The following is a 13,001-nucleotide window of genomic DNA, read 5'->3' as shown; positions in this document are numbered from 1 at the left end:
CTGAATGCAGAGCTGAATTAATAACTAATCCATAATGCTGGGAGAGATTAGATGGCAAACTTTTGAATGGGCATGACTTAATATTGTGGTCTTCTTTAGATCCATGGATAGAAAAAGTAATTAAAGTGCTGCCAATGCTCCCAGGAAAGTGTGGAGTCACAGGTGGCAATTTAGTAACAGACAACTTGCAGGATCCTCTTTGTGGTGAGAGACTGATTGTAGGATACATGGCATGCCTGCCTGGAAAAGCCCATATTTGACTTGACTGACTTGTACTATTACCTCCCTTCTCTGAAACCATGAAGCATCAGGTTGCCTCACACTCCCTGGAGCAGGCTGTGGTTTTCACACCCGCATTCATCTGACCTCTGCTGAGGTCAGGCACCAAGGCTGGCACTGACACTGCAGGTATCACAGCTGGTAACCAAAGTGAGCTGCAGGACCACAGCTGGAGCTCAGTAGTTTTCCACTGGGAGAAGTGCTCCAAAGCAAAGGTGAAAGCTCTCCAAGCCAGGCATGCCACTCAGGGAAGGAGCCCAAAGCATCACAGCAACCTCACTTATCTCCTGGCACTGGGGCAGAGCCAGGAGCATTTCCCTTTCAAGACAGCCAGCAGTGTGAGTAGAACACTGGGAGTGCCCTCCAAACTCATGCAGCTCCCAGAAAAAACACATCTCATAGCTCAGGCACTCATGTTTTCATTGCCACAATGGACCTCTCAGATGAAGCCCATCATTTGTGCTCCTGCCTGACACATCTCTCCTGTAGGCTCTTGCTTCCACTGGCCCTTTGACACTGGCTTTGCCCCGCCAACATGCTGGTTGTCTGCTGGTATGGTATCCCTATGGTACTACTGGGGTTTTCGGGACCTGCTGTGTGGACAGCAAAATCTGGGTTTCAGCCACTGAGTAAAAAGAGTCCTTATTCTCCAGGGAGACCCTGGTCAGACTCCTGATACCAAAACAGCAGTGAGGTTACCCAAATGTTAAGCAATGTCAGCATAACAACTTGTCACCTAGGGTCTCCTTGCCATAACTGGATGTAGCAGAAATCTTAGCATGGGGACAACACAGCTTAAAGGACTAGGTGATTAGGATGTTCTATGCAAATCTCCAGAGCTGTGGGATAAGGTCTTCATGATCTTAAAGAAATTCCATAATTTGCAAAAAGATCCTGCCAGTTCCATATCCTGACTCTCTGACAAATAATGGGTTATTAGAATTCAAATCACTATTTCAAAGGATGCTTGCAAGAACCCAAGAAGAGATCTTGGGAACCTTGTACATGGTTTGAGTACTTTTCTTAACTTGATTTGAGATCATTCATTACACAGAAAAAATAGCATTTGGGGAAAATAGCAGTAAAATACAGAGTACAAAACTTCCCCTTCTGATAATAAATCATAATTGTTGTTACACTACAGCTTGTTTTATGTTCTATTCGGTCTGTGTTATTCACTAGCAGCTTGTTTGCCATTAATTTTTAACCAGAGCATGAAAAGGCCAAACTGTGTCTACACAGAGTCCTTGCTCTGGATCATGCAGCATAACCCCGTGTACCTCCGTGGACTGGGTACCTCTCCTCTGAACCTCACTGCATGCTCCATCAGAGCACCAGCACTTTTGCCTGGCTGCTTCAGACCTGCACCCATCTCTGGTGTCCACAAACCCGTGATACACACCAGGAGAAGGACTGGATGGAAAAGAAGAGTAGTGCCATCTCTGACCTAGTGGAGACCCCTTGCTCTCACTATCCAAATATTTCTTGCAAGTCACTTTTAATGTTATCTGTGTTAATAGGTATTCAAAAAAGCAAAACTGGTTATTTTTTCTGTAACTGCAGTGGTTTTTTGAACCATTGTAACCACTCCTAGCTATTTTTTTTAGTGATTTACCTTTTCCTTTCATTTTTCAGAGCCCTCAGAAAGCTGAACAGAGGCACCCAGAGGACCGTGAATACTGGCAGGACTCCTCAAGATTGATTTGTGCAGTGTTGGAAGATGATAGTAGGTAACTAGACTCCTCCAAACAACAACCAACTTAAATTCAAACTAGTGATTTATCAACATATTGGTGACTTAGTTTTCTAATAATCTAAACAGCTCCTTCTCATATTTTGCTCCAGATACATCAGTAAGGTCTATCTGCTTCACATTTGTGTGGTGGATTTACTTTTCATGCACCTGCTATGACTGTTGTTTCACTGACGAGGAGAGGCAGAGATTTTCTCTTCTAAGCAGTTATTGAATTACATTTATTTTCCTGTGCTTTTTTCTCATCTCTTTCTCTCTCTGGAAAAGATCTCAGATTCACAGCCTTCATGCCTGAGTGATCCATGGAGCTCCATTTCCTGCCTGTTTCAGGGCTTTCAGTAACAGAAGTCGTCTCTCTCTGGTCTCTGAAGTGGAAAAGCTAACTGTTCCCTTCAGAAAGAAAACCCCTTTTGTTCCCACTTTATTACATATCACTAATGACATTATGAAGGGCTTTGTTGTTGTGTTTCTGTCCTTGCTGCTGCTGGGGTTTTATCACAGTGTGCATTCATGAACTTGATGCTACATTCCCAAGCAAATGTGCTCTTCACAGCTTTGCTACGGACTGTGTGGCACGTGCTGTATTTTGGGCAAAATCCTCATCACTTCTCTGAGGCTGTGCGTCCTCAGAACTGCAGATGCCTCTTCTCTGCTCACAGAGGATTACTTTGGTTGGAGTAGCACCGCAAGGTAGCAGCCAGGCTCAACCATCTCAGCAAAGGTTTTTATGAAGCAAAGGGTGCGTCTATCATCTGCATCCACCTAGGCTGAGAGTTATCTCCAATTCACCACTGTCTGGGATTGCTTGTTATTGATTCCTGTAAATTGTCCTATTTGTCTGAGCGCTGCCCAGATGAACAGCAGACGCTTGAGAAACCAAAATAGGAGTCAGCCACAGGGTTCAGAGATTAATCTGTCCCTTTGGGGTGCTGAACAGCCAGAAATCCAAATAGCTTGTTGTAAGAGGCTTAACAATGCAGAACAGCTGATTTCAGATTCATCCATTGAAAACATACATTCATGTTGTTGGATGTTGGAATAATGCTAAATCACTTTAATCTAAACCACATTTGAATACAACTCCCACAGTTTAAAGGGCACCGAATTAATCTTGTGAGTAACAGAGTTGCCTCGTAAAATGCATTTGTGTGATGTTGTAAGAAACTTATAAGAAACTTGACTGTGAAGGGGGCAGCTCTTTGAACTTGTAAACCCTCGCTGTTTAGAAATATATAGCTGTTTGAACACGAGTCTAAACGCAGCAGAATTTGAACAAACTGTTCCTCTGCTTTCCCATATTTTAATGTGCTCATCAGTGAATATTTATGTATGAACCCTGTAGTAAGCACAGTCGTCATTTCTCAGCTGTCTCCAATTGGCAGATCGATGAAAAATTTGGTGTGCTCCCACTCAATTGAAAAAAGTAACTAACAGGCTGCTAGGTCATTTTCTCTCAACGTTAATCCATCATTATCACCTGAAATGCATTACTTTGAAGACTGAAGAAGGTCCATATTTCAATTTAAATGATGCCTAACAGGTATAAGCTTGACATTTTCAGTTCCCACTAAGGCTTAAACAGCTGACAACATTTTATTTTGCTGAGAATATATCTTTTCCTCCTCAAGGATTTCTATACAAAGACTTTGCAGTAGGCATGTCTTTATGCTAACCAGAGACAAGTTTAGTTAGTTATTCAGAAATGCCTGTGTTTTGCAGGGCTTTAAATTATAACTATGTAAGAAAGAAGTTTTTTGTTTTTGTTTTTTTTTTTCTTCCGTTATTCTTTTTTTTTTTTTTTTTTTTTTTTTTTTTTCCTGCTTGCAGCTAAAATCTTTGTTATCGTGGAAAGGGAGGATAATATTAGATACCTGGTATAATTGGGAAATAAATTCAGGAATCTGTGGGTTTGTTATTTTTGTTTTCTTTTGTTTTGTTTTTCAGACAGATGGGCTTCAGCCTGGATCTGTCATCTCGCAGTGGTAAAGGAAGGGTAGTAGTCTGTTTTGGGTGAAAAGACAGAAATGATTTCTATGGCTATCCTTTTGGAGGTATAGCTTGTGTTCCTCAAAATTGCTGTGGACCATGGACTGGAATATTGCTGCTACCCTACATTCAGAAGCAGTTTGGAGAGTGATTCCAATCCTTCCCTATGTTTCCCTTAAGACACACGTATACAGAAATACATGCCATGCGTAATACAGTTGCCAAAGGTTGAGCATGTCAGGTTCACTCAGGCCTCAAGAACCCACAGATGTTTCAAATCAAAATGTTACCTTAATAGGAATAATGAGGTGCTTCAGAGAATATTTTGGTCTGTACCATTTGAATGGGAAAAATTATCTTCTCTGTACTCTGGGCATTCTGTTCATCTGAGCATCTTTGGCTCAACCCCCTTCCCATAAGTTATCCGGAGAAGAAAGCTGGTGATTTTTCTCTACTGCAATTATGGGTGTAATTTACTACCTTAAAAGCATCCAGATACACAGTAAGGTATTCTGAACCAACGCTGAGTGATCTGTTTCCAGTGCTGGTAGACTGGGGTGCAGGCACCTTTCAGGGTACATATGCAACAGTGCCAGGCAGCAGGTGCACAGCTGCCCGCGGTGGGAGGAATTTTGGAGAAAAGTAGTCCCAGGTGTACTTTATTTCACCTTGGGCACAGCAAAAGCATGTCTTGCACAAACAGATGGATTCCAGTCTGGGTTTGTCATGTTGAGAAGATGGTAGCTCCTTTTCAGAGAAAGGAAGGAACTGCAGCTGTTGGAGACCTGCTGCCTAAAAGGTCATGGGAGAAGACAGAAAGCATTTTTACACAGCATCCCACTCTTCCTGGGAGAGTCCTTGGAGTCTAGGCCACAACATTTGCTGGATGTAATTCTCTCTCTGTTTAACTGAGAGGATTTTTCCTCCTCACGCTACCATTCCTTAGAGAGTTTATCTCATGCTGAGAGGCTTTGCATAGTTAATAATTAATTATACGTAATTTCAAAATAGTGCTTTGAAATTATTTCCTTTTGTTTATTTTATCAAACAACAAAAAAACAAACGCAGCACATTCCCCCAAATTACAGTGTTTCCTTTACTGACATATTTTACTTGAGATTGTTCTTTTACGGGAAATTACACAGTGTCTGGAATAATTGGTATCCAATGGTGTCATCAAATCACAGGCTATAAATAAAAGGAATTTTAAGGTATGAAATCTTCATTGAGCCTGTCTTCCAAAACATCCTCTTTTTTTGGATGCATCTGGCCAGCTCAACAAAATCCAGTTTATGTGTTTTGCCTAAAATATTTACCTACCAGAATGACCATTCCTATAAGTAACAGAATATCAAATGTTTTAGGCATATTGTATTAAAATCATATGAACACACTGACTGCTTAAAGGTTATTCTTCAAAAGAGACTAATGAAGACACACACAGCAATAACATTTACAAATAGAAAGGCTGAAAGGAGACAGGCCACTGAGCAAGAACACCATTTTTTTTGAACCTGGAAGTTTTTACAACTATTTTGGAAGTTACTAGCATACGTTTTCCTGTCTTCCAAGAGCTTTATAACATCACTTAACCCATTCTATTTCTTCTCCCCATCTAGATTTATACTGCATTCCTCACTGTGGTAGCTTAGCCTTATTATCTCAAAGCATTATATCTATTCAGATATATCATCATTAGGTGATAGGAGTCCTATAAAAATAAAATTCAGTAAGATGAATTGAATGTGTAGCTACATACTTAAAGGTCTGATCTTCATGAGATACTGAGAATTCATTTCCACTGCTTGTGCTGGTGGTGCATATCAACTAAATAGCTAACAATAAGTACTTAAGACCATTTAAATATATGTGGGTGTATATATATGTAGAGAAAGAGAAAAAAAAAGAGGCATACATATTTAGAGACATAACTATGTATAAATTCAGATGATGTCCTTTGAAGAAAAAATATTTCAGAGGAAACTGTGGGTTCCTTAGAGGATGAAGTAGAGTGCCTAGTAAAAGGGGTCAAGCTTAGGCTTGAAAACCAGTATTTTATACATAAGGAAAACAATGGGTTAATTGTATGTATGTGTATCTATAAAGACATGTGCATATATTTCTTTGGATCAAAATATATCTTTATTTCCTTGCAGTGAAGGTAGAAGACACATCTTGGCAGCTAACATTGGCCAGACTTGCATTAATGCCCCACGTGTCTGCCAAGTGAAAATCTGCCGAGTCTCCAAGAGTGTAAACTCTAATTTCTGCTTCCCTCAGCCTCTTTGCCAGAAAGAATTCACTGCATTGAGTCCCTCTTTTGTGGTGTTAGAGCTGAGACTCTCTGAGGGAGTGTCCATACATATATCATTTCTATTCTTCCCACGTGTTTTAAAATCCACACTCCAAACTGTCGTGCATTGTCCATTTCTGTCCATCACTCATAGCTGAACAAAACGGAGGGCTATGAATAATGGTAATGGAAAAAGCAGCAGGCAAATGTAATCTACAGAAATGCTGGGTGGGGAGCAGCATCTCTGACTGTACTTGACTTGTATTTATATGGGTTGCTATTAATAATAAACATAGTCTCTACTCCTTTGCCATATGATAAGCATCATGTTCGGTATAGAGTTTCGAGATTTGGATCTGTCATTTAAACCTCTGAAACGATGCATACACGACCAGATCTGAACCATCTGAACTGTTACAACAGTTCTGTAAAGTCCACAGCAGGGCAAGGTGCTGCTACCATGAGAGCTGCATTTGCTGGCTCTCCAGAGGAAAAAGGTCATGCTGGGCCAGTGTGGTTTTCAGTGCTCAGCTTTCCTTCGGTCATCTTGTTAGACATGCAGAATATTTAAACAGGTTTTATGGCAACTGGCAAATCAACTGCTGCGAAATGATATATATAACAAGGGACCTAAGGAAAGACTAAAAATATAATCCCTAATCTAAAGCATCTGACATGTTTTCTGGACAGTAGTTTGGTATTACCCAGATGTATGCTTATAGAGCTGTCTATGCAAATCAAAAACATCCATCATACTGAAAGGAGTTTAATTATAAAAGTTTTGCTTTTCTAGCGAAACTGGAACTTCAATTTCAGTTATTCCTGGTCTCACACCGCTTTGCTTCTCCTTCTAAATTACATTTTGTTGTATGTCCATCACTCCAAAGCTGTCAGAATCATGGTAACACAAAGCTGATTCCTAAAAATGGAGAAGGATGCTATGTTGCTGATAGGAAGCATTTCTTAACCATTGCAATATTTTTAGTTTGTGAATTTATGAAAACAGTGGGTATTAATGAGGACGGGTATGATGATGTGCAAGTGGTCAGATCCCAAAGACACTTGAAAGCTGCCACCATCACAGTCAGCAGCTCAGCTTGAAAGAAGCTTTGGCACCTCTGGTAATGCCAAATTACTGACCTTGAGGTGAGCTTTGGGATTTAATAACTCATGTACAAAACCCCACCAGCTTAGAAGCAGAAAATTTCAACATTTTCTTTACACGTGGTAATTTCTTGCTTGTGCTAGCTTATTTCCATGGTCATGGACCCAGATGGCCATGCCTGTGCTGTTAAGATTTCTGGGGTCAAACTTCTGCCCCTGCCACTGTGACACTGTGTGTGTATTTTGCTCCAATAAAAGCAGTTTTTAGCACTTCTGCTACACTTAGGAGTAATTACTTGTGGTACCAGTCTGGTCAGAGAGGTTGGTGCACAAGATCCTGATCTGGCTGGCACTGGAGTGGCTCACCCCTGCAATAGGTGCAAAGAACAGTGCTTTGTCCTGCAAGGGAGGACAACATGGGCACAGAGGTGACACTGGCCACAGTGCCCCATAGAAAGAGAAGAGCGAAATGTCATTTGCTTGCATTCCCCTCAAAAATGGTGTGGGTATGGGTGTGTGTCTTAATTGAGATTTCTAATCTTTGGCAAAGAATTCTTTGAAGTAGTATTTAATACTACAAAATATATATTATTTTATTAGACGGACTAGAAAAAGCATGAAGGTTTTCAGATTTTGTTGATAGTTTTGTTGTTGCTGACCTTTTTTAATTTTTTTGCAAATGTGACCTATTTGGAGTGTACCTTTTCTCAGGTGACCCTTATTATTAGTCTGGTAGGAGCTTGCTATTTTTAGATATCTTTTCATGTAGAAGAAACAGGAAGCAGCTGTAATTAATAGATCTGCATTTATATACTCACTGCATGGGCCTTGAAGGGCTAGGCTTTGCTAGCAGTTAAGAGTAGTGTGGTTGCTCCTTGGTTAGCGTAGGTATTTACAGAAGTATCCACAGCTGGTATTTCACTTCTCTGACCTTGAGGAACTGAGCTGCTGCCAGTAAGAGTTCATTTTTTTTTTTTCCTTTTTAATTTTTATGGTAATAAATTACCTTAACAATAGTTAGTGTTTGTACAAAAGTATAATGCTACGTGAACTGTAAGATGTTTCTGAAGCCTTGTGGGTGCATTTAAGTCTGTTGGGGATCCTGACCTGTGGTTTAAGAAACACCAGGGTGAAGTGTTGAGCAATGAAACTAAGCAAATTTCTATTAATGACCTTGCAGCTCAGTATCTGATGCTTCTTAAAACACGAGTCATTTAGTGTATCTGAAGTGATACAGGAAATCAGAGTCTCATAAACAAATGCAGCTTTCTCTTTTGTATACCTCGGGGAATGTGCTTACTGGGTACTGGTATGAAATGCTAGATAGAAATGTTACTACTGCATATGGTGGGCATCTTAATTTTCATTCTGTCCTAAAGATTCAAATTTACCTTATTTCAGAGATGTATTGCAGCAGCAGCTATCCTTCCTGTGAGGATTCATATTTACTAAGAGGTCCTTCTTTCTTACCTCCCCCCCCCCCCCCCAATTGTTTAATATTCAAGTAAGCTTATTTTAACAGTACATTATTTTATCATTTTAAGAAAATGTAACTAAAGTGGGATGGTCGTGGGTTTCCACTTCTGAAAGCTACCAGAGCACTCCTTTCAAATTGCACAGCAATCCGAGACAAAGTCTTGTGTGTTTTGCTTTATTATTATTATTATTTGTAATGAAAATACAGTTATTACCCCAAGTAGGGTTGAAGTGTGCAGCTATCTGGACAGCCCTGAGGATAAGTGAATTCTTAACATTCACTCCGCTTACTCTAATCTTCTCTTATGAATAGTTAAGCAGAGTTCAAGGTAGCTTTAAAATAGTGTGAAGTGTCATTTGTACTGTGGACACCCTTTCTTGAATGAGAACCTGTCCCCTTCAGGACAATGAGGTGAAGACTTCAATCTACTTTCCGAGTCTTTATTTGTAATGTAGTTATTTTAATTAGCTATTTTAACTTTCTCCTTTTCTTTAGTATAGCTAGCCACTTTTAAGCAAAGCTGTAATTCAATATAGTGCACTTTTATTACTACAGCTAAGTTTCCTCTGCCCGATAATAACTGGACAGGTGGTTAGCCACCATTTTATGAGCAGTTAAACCATTTAGCACATCACCACTAGTTTTGCATTAACACTGACCCTGGGATTCATTACATGGTTCAGCAGTACAGAAACATAATGCATTATGCCACAGTAGGGTTCACCTCAGGCTGAAATCTGCAAAATTTTCACTCTCATGTCTGTGAAAACTCAAGAGTCTTGCAAGAGGCAGAGTTACACTAGACTGCTTGTCTGTGGACCATCTCTTAATCCTTGCGATGAATTCAATGGTAGTGAAAAGTGCTGAAATTACACCAGCATGGAGTCTTCCATCCACCCTACCAGGGGAAAGATGCAGCCTGTGTGTTTGGCGTGCAGCCCCTGTTAGGAGGGTGTTTCTCATCCCAGCTTGGCTTGAGGGGAAAAAAGAAAAGACAAAAAGAAGAGAAGAAAGGGGGGGGGGGGAGGGGGGGAGGGGAAGAGGAAAATGTTCATTCTTTTAATCATTTGCCCCCACACGCACCAATGGAGCTTCCAGCAGTTACTGCTAACCTCGTGACGGTGTTTGTCATATGGATATGCAGCCATTAGAAATATGAGAACCATCTGGTTCCTTTCTCCTAGAGAGCAAACAGCTATCTGCCAAGGTGGGCTGAAGTCAGATGGAGTATCTCAAGATAAAAGGTTTGTTTTCTTTCTGTAGTTTCTCTCAGCCACCCAAAATAACTATTTATTTTCTTCCCTAGTGTTACTAAGTACAGCTATATGAGGGTCTTCCTCCTAGTCCTCTTTCCTAAAACTCTGCCCTTTGCACCTTTCACCTCTTTCACCATTTCCATTTAATTCCAGCTCAGTTCAGAATTTGCCTGAGTAAGACAGAAAAATAGCTAAGTAGTCAAATCTGCAGTAAAGATTAATCTTGACCTATGAACTGAATTTTTAAAGGCTGTTTAATACATTTCTTTAAGAATGATGGGGATTTTGAAACTGAGAGCTGCCTCTCACAAAAGGAGGAAAAAATGCATTTCAAAGACTGCTATTTTCAAAGACTCCTACCCCTATTTGTTAGACCCTGAGACTATTTGTTAGTCTTCTAACAAATTAGACAACTTCTCAGAACAGTCTAGTTCTTTAAAGATGATGGCTCTATGGATGATAATAAATGTAAATGCTTTCTGGAAAATCAGTTTGACTTTTTTTTTTTTTTTTTTTCCAGTGGGAAGATCTGAAACTCACAGAATTGTCTTTAGGAGGTTGGGACTGAACCTGTGCCATCCTCCCTTACTAAGGCTCCTTCTGCCCCTGCCTCTGGGCTCCTCCTCCTTCCTGAAGCCTAATTTTGGGAGATGCTCAGCTGAGTGCACAACAAGGCTGTGAGACACTGGCGGTGTCCCCCTGGCGCCCTACCCTTTAGGGAAACTGCAAGCTACTTGACACACAGACTTCCAAGAAATTTGCAAAAAGTTTTCTGGCAAGCTGAGAAACAACAGTTTACAGGATGGAAATACATGTATTGATGTTTGATTTCTTGCTGCCCAAACACAGTTTGGGGCTTCGTTTAGCCTGAGCTCAACTGCTGGTTGTTTATACAGGCTACTGGCTGTTTACATTAGGTCAATACACAGGACGGGCTGTTTATACCAGACCAGCAACAAATCCCACAGCATGGTCTGTGTCTACCAGTGCTGCTCTTTTATATGTGCAGAGCTGGAAAGAAATAAAAAGTCAGCTCTGGAAATAAACAAGCAACAAACCCTCCTATGTGTGGAGTATTCCCTCTTGCCTGAGAAATGACCAGCACCATAACTTTTTAATGGTATGTTCAAAAATACACATCATGGGGAATTAGCCTGGCACATCGTGAATGGTAAATGATGGGGAAGGGTGGAGGAGAAAGCATGCAGTCCAAGCTGATGTTTGTCTCCATCTACAGGGGATGCAAAGGACATGTTGGTAAGCACTTAACTGGTCTATTTCAGCTGCAAATACAGATTTGCAGGGTGTTTAACTCAGGATGTAGCTGGCTCCAGATCCCTAGCTAAATGGAGAGATGCCTATGCTTGAGTTTTTCTCTTCTAAGTGATTCTGGGAAATCAGAAATCTCTTACTGTTTCTGGAAAATGCAGTCTTGATACTTAAATCTTTAGTTCTATATATCTTTCACTCACCTCATCAGTTCTGTTTGTGTTTGACTCTTAATTCCAAATGAATTTTGACTTTCAGTTCTGGGCCTCAGCTGCCTGTGCTTTCCCAGCTGTGGTCCTAGGAAGGAGTGCAGAGGAAAAGGACATGGGTTTGAGCAATACCCACCCAAAAGAGGATTATTGCCCCTACTGCTGGTCAACTAAACTAGCCAAAGTCTAGTCACCTATGCCTTCTTAAGAGCTGGTGAAGAGAATAGGTATCTCCTGTGGGTGTAGTTGTGTGTTTTTTTTTTTTTTTTTGTTTTTTTTTTTTTTTGTTTTTTTTTTTCTTCAACACAGAAATGGACTACTTCTTGTGCCCAATGCTGCCACCAGGAGAGGGCCACTTGGAAACTCTACGGCAATGTTCTCATGCCTGCCAGATCTAATTTCTCTTTGCCTCCTGTATCTTGTTTGTCACTTCCAGATGTGCATTTCTATACCTGTGGCATGCAGGATCAGATGAATCATAATGTTAATGACAGATTTTATTAATAGAGCAACTGGTTTAGCATAGCTGATACTATTTTTATCAGGAACTGGAGGTCTACTGGGGCTCCCTGTGCTTGCCATCAAGCTGAGAGGTGGTTTAATGAACTGCCTCCTCTACAGGTTGGCTCACACTTAATTCTGAAAAATAAATTACTGCAATGCTAGTTAGTCTGTTTTCCCTGCAATAATATCATTGGGGTGAATTTAATATGGTATCAAAGTTTTGGCTGGGTTTTATGTTTCACTTGAACCTTACTTGAATACCCCATAGTTACAACACTGGGTCATGAGGCACCTCATTTGCCAGGTCTGCCCAAATGTAGTAGTTATTTTTTTTCTTTGCCTGCCTTTGAAATCTGCCAGTTAAATAATAAAAGAAAATTATTCATGAAATAGTCAATGTTGGACGCACTCCTGACAGTTACACAAGAAGGAACTGAAGCTCTCAGGGAAACAGAAGCTCTTAAATTTTGGCAGCATTCAGTAAACTGTCTCACATTAATAAATAACTGACATAATTTTAAACTTTTTACTCCTTTACAGATGCCTCTCACTTGGCAGCTGGCCTCTTCCCAGCCAAGTCAGGAGTAAAAACTCCCAATGATTACAGCTGGCCTAAGGGTCAGAAGGCTGAGGCAGGATGCTGCAGTGCTCTGGGGGGGAGCGGAGAGCAGCAGCCACTCAGAGAAGCCCCCACGAGTGAGAAGGTTCAGCCTGATCTTCTTTAAAAGCTTTTGCTCAGCTTTTTAATCTCAGGCCTGGATGCACTCTGTGGGGATCTGCTTCCAGCTCTGCTTTGCTGGCTCTCTTCTCTCATATTTCATTCTAAGAAAAACAAGCTGTGTGGTAGTGGCAGCTGTGTGGGTCAGATTTG

The 13,001-nt window shown here is 40.7% G+C and overlaps 1 protein-coding gene across 1 annotated transcript in view; it reads left to right on the top strand.

Annotated features, from left to right (window-relative positions):
• BICRAL (BICRA like chromatin remodeling complex associated protein) overlaps positions 1-11,213 on the top strand; it is a 245,051-nt gene extending 233,838 nt beyond the window's left edge. Inside the window, exons 26-27 of the mRNA XM_084514469.1 lie at positions 1,915-2,009; positions 10,669-11,213. The gene's annotated coding sequence lies outside the window, so the exon portion shown is untranslated. The remainder of the gene's footprint in view (positions 1-1,914; positions 2,010-10,668) is intronic.
• Positions 11,214-13,001: the final 1,788 nt, after the last annotated feature.

Source organism: Aythya ferina (genome assembly GCF_964211825.1).
Source record: "Aythya ferina genome assembly, chromosome: 3".
In the NCBI taxonomy this organism is placed as follows: Eukaryota; Metazoa; Chordata; class Aves; order Anseriformes; family Anatidae; genus Aythya; species Aythya ferina.
The sequence above is the reverse complement of the archived record's forward strand: the minus strand, read 5'-3'. Positions and strand labels throughout refer to the sequence as shown.